This window comes from Ahaetulla prasina, chromosome 5 (genome assembly GCF_028640845.1).
Source record: "Ahaetulla prasina isolate Xishuangbanna chromosome 5, ASM2864084v1, whole genome shotgun sequence".
NCBI classification, from domain to species: domain Eukaryota; kingdom Metazoa; phylum Chordata; class Lepidosauria; order Squamata; family Colubridae; genus Ahaetulla; species Ahaetulla prasina.
The window spans coordinates 76,656,390-76,666,683 of record NC_080543.1 but is presented as its reverse complement, the minus strand read 5'-3'; positions in this window follow the sequence as shown (position 1 = coordinate 76,666,683).

The window sequence follows — 10,294 nt, the reverse complement described above, 5'->3', positions numbered from 1 at the left end:
AGGAGAAGTTCCTCTCTCATGGAGGACAGCTTTTATTTCATTAATACCTAAAGAAGATCGAGATGATGTTAAACCAGAGAATTATAGGCCAATATCGCTTTTAAATACTGATTATAAGATATTTGCTAAGATATTTGCGAATAGATTGATGCCACTGATGACTCAATTAATACATAATGATCAAACAGGATTTATTAAGGGGAGACAGATGAGATATAATATGAGACAAATTGTAAATTTACTTGAATATTTGGAAAGAAACAGCCAGGTTTCAGCAGCACTCTTCTTTTTGGATGCGGAAAAAGCTTTTGATAGATTGGATTGGCAGTTTTTGTTTAAAGTAATAGAAAAAATGCAATTTGGGGATTATTTTATTCAAGCAATTAAGGCTATATATCGAAAGCAAACAGCTCAAATAATAGTAAATGGTGGATTAACAGAATCCTTCAAGATTGAGAAAGGGACTAGACAAGGATGTCCCTTGTCACCATTATTATTCATTCTAACTTTGGAAGTATTATTGAGTAAAATACGTGGTTCAGATCGAATAAAAGGAATTAGAATTAAAAATTAAAAATCAAGATTATAAGTTAAGAGCGTTTGCAGATGATCTGGTTGTTACTTTATCTCAACCAATACATTCAGCCGTATATCTAAAGGAGACAATTGATCAGTATAGTAAGGTATCTGGGTTTAAAGTGAATCAACAGAAGACAAAAATGATAAATAAAAATATGAATACACATCAGAGAGAAGAACTAGAAACAATAACTGGATATGAAGTAGTTAAAAAGATCAAATACCTAGGAGTATATATTACAGCATCTAATGTAAAGTTATATAAAAATAATTATGAGGTAATTAAAGAAATGGAGAATTGGAAGAAGTTACAATTATCATTGTTGTGAAGAGTGGCAGCTATAAAAATGAATGTTTTGCTTAGATTTTTATTTTTGTTTCAAATGATTTCAATATTGAAGAAAGATGCAAATTTACAGGAATGGCAAAAAGGGATTAGTAATTTTGTATGGAAGGGTAAAAAACCGAGAATAAAGTTAAAAATAATGCAAGACGTTAGGGAAAGAGGGGGTTTAAAAATGCCTAACTTGAAATTGTACTATGATGCAGTTGCTTTAGCTTTAATTTCTGATTGGATTAATTTAACAGAGGAAAGGGTTTTGAATATAGAAGGCTATGGTTTGTTATATGGTTGGCATGCATATGTATTATATGACAAGAAAATTGATAAGATATTTAAGAATAATATGGTTAGAAGTGCTTTGTTGAGGGTTTGGAAAAAATATCAATATAAGTTAGATGGATCCCCAGACATATGATAGAGAATATAAATATATTACAAAAAATGGAGGTTATCACTTACAAAGAGCTTTTGATTATGGAAATGGGGAATTACAGTTAAAATCTAGGGAGAAATTGAGAGATGAAGGGAGAAATTATATGTGGTTCCAGTATGGACAATTGCAATCTAGATGGAAAATAGATCAGAAAATTGGTATTAGGCAAAGTGATGATAACTTGGTAAAACAAATAAAAGATCAAGGTCAACAGCATATAAAGAGATTATATAATGTATTGGTAGAAATTGATTCAGAAATGGAGTTGGTTAAAGATTGTATGGTAAAATGGGCACAAAATTTTCAACAACCTATAATGTTAGAAACATGGGAAAAAATTTGGGTGAGGAATGTTAAATTTACGCAAGCACAAAATTTAAGAGAAATTTTTTATAAAATGTTTTATAGATGGCATTTAGATCCTAAAAAACTGTCATGTATGTATCCAAATGTGAAAGCAAAATGTTGGAGATGTGATTGTGAGGATGCTACTTATTATCATATATGGTGAACTTGCAAAAAAGTTAAAGCTTTTTGGATTAAAATATGGTGGATTATGCAGAACATTTTGAAAAAGAAGATCAAGTTTGTTCCACAGTTCTTTTTATTAGGAATAATTCCAGATTGCACTGTTATAGAGACAAAACTGATTTTGAATTTAATAACTGCTGCAAGACTATTGATTGCACAATATTGGAAGAAAGAAGACTTACCTACAATTGGAGAATGGATTAGTAAAGTATCAAATTTAGCAGAAATGGCAAAAATTTCTGCCTACTTGAAAGACTATACACAAGAAAAATATATTTTGGAATGGAAAAAGTGGATCGATTATATTCAAAATAAGTATCAGATTAAAAAATACCAATTACTTTTTCAGTGAAGTTAGGAATTGCTATGTATTAGAGTTTAAGAAAGAAGGGAATTGATAGTGTGATGGTGTGAAATGGAATATGTTTGATGTTATATTTTAGATTATGTTTGTTAGTTACTATACCCTGTATTCTGTTCTGGGAAGTCTGGGGGGGGGAGGGGGGAAATGTGGGGGGGAAGGAGGGGAAGATTATAAATTGATTGATTGCCATTGTACAGGAATAATGGTAGAATTAAACAAGTTGGAATGGTGTAAAGTCGGGACTGCTCGGTAACCACTCCGGAAGGGAAAGGGTAAGGAAAGAGGAGTAAAGAAGGAAGAAAGTAGGTAGGCATGTAGGTAGGTAGGAAAGAAGGGAGGAAGAAGAAAGGATAAGAGGAGAAGAAGGAGGGGAAGATAGAGGGTTAGAAAGGATGGAAGTGAGAAGTGGGAAAGAGGAGGGGAAGTAGGAAAGCGAGGAGAAGGATGGTGGGGAAAGTAGAAGAAGGATGAGAAGGGTAGAAAGGATTAAGGAAGGGAGTGGCGGCCGAGCAGGCCTGATTGAGCATAATTTGAGGATAGGATCGATTGTTGGATAAGTGATTGTATTGTACACTGGTTAAATTGTGGGAATTATTATGGAAAATAAAAAATTTTGCAAAAAAAAAAGAAGAAGATAAAGTTTACACCACAGTTATTTTTATTGGGTATAATTACGGACTGTACAGTAATAGAGACTAAACTGATTTTAAATTTAATATCAGCAGCGAGATTATTGGTTGTGCAATATTGGAAGAAAGATGACTTGCCTACAATTGAAGAATGGACACTTAAAGTATCGAACTTAGCAGAAATGGCAAAAATTTCAGCGTATTTGAAAGACTATTCACAAGAAAGATATATATTGGAATGGAGAAGTTGGATTGACTATATTCAAAACAAATATCAGACTAAAAAATATCATAGCTTATGAGTGATTGTAGGAATTGTACTGTATTAGTTTATTTGTTTAAATACATTCAGCCTTCCATCCTTTATAAGGTAGGTAAAATGAGGACCCAGATTGTTGGGGGCAATAAGTTGACTTTGTATATAATATACAAAATGGATGAAGACTATTGCTTAACACATTGTAAGCCGCCCTGAGTCTTCGGAGAAGGTCAGGATATAAATTCAAACCCAAAAAAAAATGGGAAAGGGGAGTTAAGGTTGCAAAGGGGAAAGGAGAAGTTATGGGTGATGGTTTATTGTTATATTTTAGCTTATGATTGTTAGATGTAATACCCTGTATTCTGTTCTGGGAAGTCTGGGGGAGGGGAAATGTGGGGGAAGGAGGAAGATTATAAATTGATTGATTGCCATTGTACAGGAATAATGGTAGAATTAAACAAGTTGGAATGGTGTAAAGTCGGGACTGCTCGGTAACCACTCCGGAAGGGAAAGGGTAAGGAAAGAGGAGTAAAGAAGGAAGAAAGTAGGTAGGCATGTAGGTAGGTAGGAAAGAAGGGAGGAAGAAGAAAGGATAAGAGGAGAAGAAGGAGGGGAAGATAGAGGGTTAGAAAGGATGGAAGTGAGAAGTGGGAAAGAGGAGGGGAAGTAGGAAAGCGAGGAGAAGGATGGTGGGGAAAGTAGAAGAAGGATGAGAAGGGTAGAAAGGATTAAGGAAGGGAGTGGCGGCCGAGCAGGCCTGATTGAGCATAATTTGAGGATAGGATCGATTGTTGGATAAGTGATTGTATTGTACACTGGTTAAATTGTGGGAATTATTATGGAAAATAAAAAATTTTGCAAAAAAAAGAGAAGAAGATAAAGTTTACACCACAGTTATTTTTATTGGGTATAATTACGGACTGTACAGTAATAGAGACTAAACTGATTTTAAATTTAATATCAGCAGCGAGATTATTGGTTGTGCAATATTGGAAGAAAGACGACTTGCCTACAATTGAAGAATGGACACTTAAAGTATCGAACTTAGCAGAAATGGCAAAAATTTCAGCGTATTTGAAAGACTATTCACAAGAAAGATATATATTGGAATGGAGAAGTTGGATTGACTATATTCAAAACAAATATCAGACTAAAAAATATCATAGCTTATGAGTGATTGTAGGAATTGTACTGTATTAGTTTATTTGTTTAAATACATTCAGCCTTCCATCCTTTATAAGGTAGGTAAAATGAGGACCCAGATTGTTGGGGGCAATAAGTTGACTTTGTATATAATATACAAAATGGATGAAGACTATTGCTTAACACATTGTAAGCCGCCCTGAGTCTTCGGAGAAGGTCAGGATATAAATTCAAACCCAAAAAAAATGGGAAAGGGGAGTTAAGGTTGCAAAGGGGAAAGGAGAAGTTATGGGTGATGGTTTATTGTTATATTTTAGCTTATGATTGTTAGATGTAATACCCTGTATTTTGGGAAGTCTTGGGTGGGGGTAGGGGTAGGGGTCAAGGGGAGGGCGGAAGGCGGAGGGTGGAGGGAGGTGGGGGGGATAATTGCTGAAAAAAAAATTTTGTAAAATTTTTTCAATAAAAAAAACAAAAAACACCACCAAACCCCAGGGTGTTACAATACAATCTACCACCCAGGATGTTACAGCACAAGACTCAGGAGATCACATTCCCAGAACTCATGACGTTTCCAGGAAGCCCATTACCACTACAGGAGGTCACATTCCCAGAACTCAGAATGTTTCCACACAGCCCATTAACCAGCTGGTTACAACACAAAAGACTAATGGGCACACAACTAGGATCACACCCACACAGGATGCTACGAAAAAGCCGACTAATTTGCAAACACCCACTCCACCTACCAATCAAGATGCAACCACACAGCCAACCAACCCACTTACAGCAACACTCCCCATCTCCCCACCAGTATTTATAGAGAGATGGCAGCTCCGACCACGCTTTGCTCACACAAGCATGAAGCCGAAAGCACCAGCCTGAAGGTGACAAATGAGACCTCGTCGAAATGTCTCACCCCTGGTGTGTGTGTGTGTGTGTGTTTGTGTGTGTGTGTGTGTGTTCCAACATAACTCTGGAACGTTTTTAACCAAACGTAGTACACAGATGACTTAATCTCTGGAAGCAAATACTGTGGGGGTAAGACAGCTTTGGTGTGTGTGTGGGTGTGTGGGTGTATCTATGTGTGTGTGTGTGCATGGGTGTGTTCCAGTATAACTTTGGAACAGCTCAAGCAATTTTAACCAAACTTGGTACACATATGACTTATGCTCTGGAAAAAAAATACTGTGGAGGTAAGACACCCCTAACACCCCTTGGGGTGTGTGTGTGTGTGTGTCTTTCTTTGTTTGTGTGTTCCACCATAACTCTGGAACGCCTTGAGCAATTTAAACCAAATTTGATACACAGATGACTTACTCTTTGGAAAAAAAAACTGTGGATGTAAGTCACCCCTAACACTCCTTGGTGTGTGTTTTTGTGTGTGTGTGTATCTATGTGTGTGTGTGTGTGTGTTCCAGTCCCAGACCCAGTTTGAGAAAATGGTAAAACGGGTGATGGTGGCAGAGGTAGGGGGGTGCTTCTAAATCCCCCAGCTATCCACAGCTTCTGTAGCTGGGATTTTAACAATGTCCTCCAGGCACTGAGGAAAGCACCATTCAAGCCTTTAGCCATTGTGTCTTTGAGAGAACTCTCCTTCACAGTCCTTTCTTGGCTGCAATCGCTTCAGCTAGAAGGGTTTCATACTTGGGGACATTATCGGTCAACCCTAGGTTATGTGTTTTCCATAAGGATAAGGTGGTTCTGAGGTTAGACCCTGCCTTCATGGTATATTCCATGAATTCAGCTTTCCACTGGGTACAGGAGCTCATCTTCCCATCATTGTGCCCGAACCCTGTCCACTCTAAAGAATGGCTCTGGCATTTTTTGGTTGTCAGAAGGGCGCTGCGTTTTTATACCGAGCACACCAGACAGTTCAGGTACAGTGAAGCTCTGTTTGTCCCCTATCACCATGGGGTTCAGAAGAGGCGAAAAATAAAATTTCTAATAAAGTTTTAAATTTCTAAATGGATGTAATTACTTTATACTTTTAACAAAACAATTTTGCTTTTTCCTTATGCTTCCTTTATTGTATTCCATAATAGATTTCATTGCTGCACCAATGCCTCCAAGGAAACGTAAGACAATTGGCCAAGTGAATTCAAAGGCTAAAAAAATGAAACAACAGTGTCCCAAGGAGAGGAATAGAAGACTTGCACCGCTGCACAAGATAGCTGCTACATCAAGAGCTTCAGAGACAGTACAGCAGCATGAGGCCCAACTACAGGATATGAAAGAGAGAGCCAGACGATCACAGAACTCGCAACATTTTAGCTTAGCATTGGAAGGATTACATTATGATCCACATAAAAACTACTCTCAGCATCCAAGTGTTACCATCAGAAAAATGGAAATGGTTTGTAATTACTGTCAAGCCAAAAAGTTTAAATCAGAGTCTCCTGGTATTTGCTGCACAATGGGAAAGTGAAACTCTGCAAAGTGGACCCTCCACCAAAAGAACTTTTGACTTACACATCAGCAGATATATCAGAGTCAAAGCATTTTCTTAGTAACATGAGAAAATACAACTCATGTTTCCAAATGACATTGTTTGGTGCCACATCAGTTGTTCAACAGCCTGGATTTCCATCGACATTCACAGTGCAAGGGTAGATTTACCATAAGGCAGGATCATTACTTCCACTGGCAGATCAATCACCAAAATTTCTACAACTATATTTTATTGGAAACAAACAAATAGAAACTAACCAGAGGTGTGCCTACATCTCAGGAACAAGACATGAGATTGTGTTAAATTTACAAAGTATGTTTCATAACCACAATGATCTTATTAAAACTTTTAAAACAGCATTGGAATGTATGCCAACGGATGAATATAAAGTAGTTATAAGAGCAGACTGAAGACCAGCAGGTGAACATAAGCAGCGCTTCAATGCTCCTCATGTAGATGAAATTGCGGTGGTTATATCAGGTGATGACTTTGATCAACGGGATATCGTAATTCAACAACAAGGTGAATCATTCCAGCACATTTCAGAAACACATCATTACTATGATGCTCTACGGTACCCACTGATATTCCCCCATGGAGAAGATGGATATCATTTTAATCTGAGGCAGGTCAACCCAAAAACAGGTGAAACAAGCAGCAAAAAAGTTTCAGCAATGAATTTCTATGCATATATACTAATGGTTCGAGAAAATAAACACAATCATATCTTAAACTGCAGACAATTGTTGCATCAATTCATCGTTGATATGTATGCAAAAATCAAAAGTGAGTGTCTACTTTATGAAAATGAGTGTCTACATCAACATAAACTGAGAGTTGAAGAATATATTCACCTGAGAGATGCTGTGGCAAATGACGAGAATGTTGAAAACCTCAGTGCCTTAGTCATACTACCAGCTACATTACAGGCAGTCCCAGACACATACATGAATATACACAAGATGCTATGACATACGTCAGGACTTATGGGAGACCAGACTTACTTATCACCTTCACCTGCAATCCAAATTGGACAGAGATCAAGGAGATGCTTATCAATGGTCAATTACCCAGTGACTGCCATGACTTGATTGCGAGAGTATTTAAACAGAAACAATTGAAAATAATTGACATTATAACAAAAGGCCATGTCTTTGGAGTGCCAAGCTGCTAGATGTACACAATTGAATGGCAAAAGCGAGGACTGCCAGATTCACACCACTTAATCTGGTTGGCAGACAAAATTCATCCCATGCAAATTGATGACGTTATATCTGCTGAGTTGCCTGATCCAACACAAGATCCTGAGATTTTGCATTGGTAATGAAACACATGGTCCACGGACCATGTGGAAATCTCAAACCCCATTCTCCATGCATGAAGGACAGAAAGTGTACCAAGAAATACCCAAGAATATTCATTAAAGAGACACAAACTGGAAATGATGGTTATCTTTTATATAGACAACAAGCTCCAGAAGATGGAGGGTTCACAGTGAAACTAAAGATACGCAGCAACACAGAAATAGAAATCGACAATAGGTGGGTTGTACCATTTTCCCCACTGCTGTCAAAAATGTTTCAGGCACACATCAATGTGGAATACTGTTAACAGTGTGAAATCAATCAAATATTTGTGCAAATATGTTAACAAAGTTAGTGATATGGCTGCTTTCGGCATAAGCAACGAAGCAGCAAACGATGAAGGTACATTAGCAGCAATGAGGCAGTTTGGCGAATCCTACGATTTCCAATACACGAAAGACATCCTACTGTTGTTCACCTCAGCATCCATTTAGAAAATGGTCAGAGAGTTTATTTCACAACAGAGAAAGCCCCTACAATGGTTGATCATCCACAAAACACGACCTTAACAGCATTCTTTCAACTGTGGCAGCAGGATCCTTTTGCAAGGACTTTCCTGTATCCTGAGATACCTCGATATTACTCATGGAATGCATCAAGGAATGTTTTCTGCAAAAGAAAAGTTGGCAAGCCCATCCCTGAACATGATGCAGCGATGCCTTTGGATGAGTGTACACAGTTCACCCCAATAATGCTGAATGCTATTTCCTTAGGATCCTTCTTCACTCAGTTCGAGGACCAACATCTTTCACAGACTTAAGAACAGTAAATGGCAAAATACGTCAGATATTTAGAGGCCTGTCAGAAGTTGGGTTTACTGGAAGGAGACCAGCACTGGGATTACATTGTGAGAAGCCGAATTGATCTCCCTCCCTGAGCAAATCAGAAACCTGTTTGCTATAATATTGATTACATGCAATCCATCAAATCTAAACACTTTATGGGAAAAATATAAGGAGCCCCTACTTATCAAAGTCTGGAGGGAAAATCCGACGTTAGAAATTACATTTGGTCTGGACATTTTCAACAAGACTTTGATTATTCTTGAGGACAAATGTATGGCCATGATCAATAAAACATTACTGCAACTAGGCCTGCCTGCACCACTACAAGACCAACACGACATACTTCATGCACATTACATATAAGAAAAGAACTACAACGTTGAAAAACTTACTGCATACATCGCAGATAAGAAGCCACTTCTAAAACAAGATCAGAAAAAAGCATACCAAATTATCATGGATCAAGTAGCAAAACAACAAGCTGGTATCATTTTTTTTGATGCTTTTGGGGGAACACGGAAATCATTTTTAACAAATTTAATTCTGGATGAAATCAGTGCTCAGGGAGAAGTTGCTCTTGCCATCATCTCTTCAGGAATTGCGGCAACATTAATGGAAGGAGGAAGGACAGCCCATTCCACACTTCAGTTACCAATTGATATTGGCAGGCAGGAAAATCCTACCTGCAAGTGGTCAGGCGCGGGTGCTCAAGACATGTAAATTCATTGTATGGGATGAACGCACCATGGTTCACAAGAAAGCTCTCAATGCCCTTGATGTCACTATGAGAGATCTGAGAGGAAAGGACAACTTGATGGGAGGGGTTCTGCTACTCCTCTGTGGAGACTTTTGTCAAACTCTGCCCGTCATCGCAAAGTCAACACCGGCCGATGAGATCCATGCATGTTTAAAATATTCATTTTTGTGGAGATATGTACAAAAGATAACTTTACAGCAACACATGAGAGTGCATCTGGGGGATGACAATGGTCCAATTTTCTCAAACAAACTGCAGATAGGAGAAGGTACATTTGCAGTAGAGTCTTCTGGAAATATAAAATTGCCATCCAATTTTTGTAATCTGGTTTCGTCCACCACAGATCTAATAGATGTAGTCTATCTGGCTGTTTTCCAAAACTATCAAAATTACAACTGGTTGCGAGATAAGGGCCATTCTTGCAGCTAAAAATGAAGATGTCCACAAAATAAACAATCAAATACTTGCCATATTACCAGGCGTAGTCACTGAATACAAGTCTATAGATACCATAGTATACGCCGATGAGGTCAATTTCCCACCAGACTTCCTAAACTCACTTGATCCGCTTGGACTGCCACATCATCTTTTACTTAAAGTGGGATCTCCATTTATTTTACTACGAAACCTTGACCCACCAAAACTTTGCAATGGC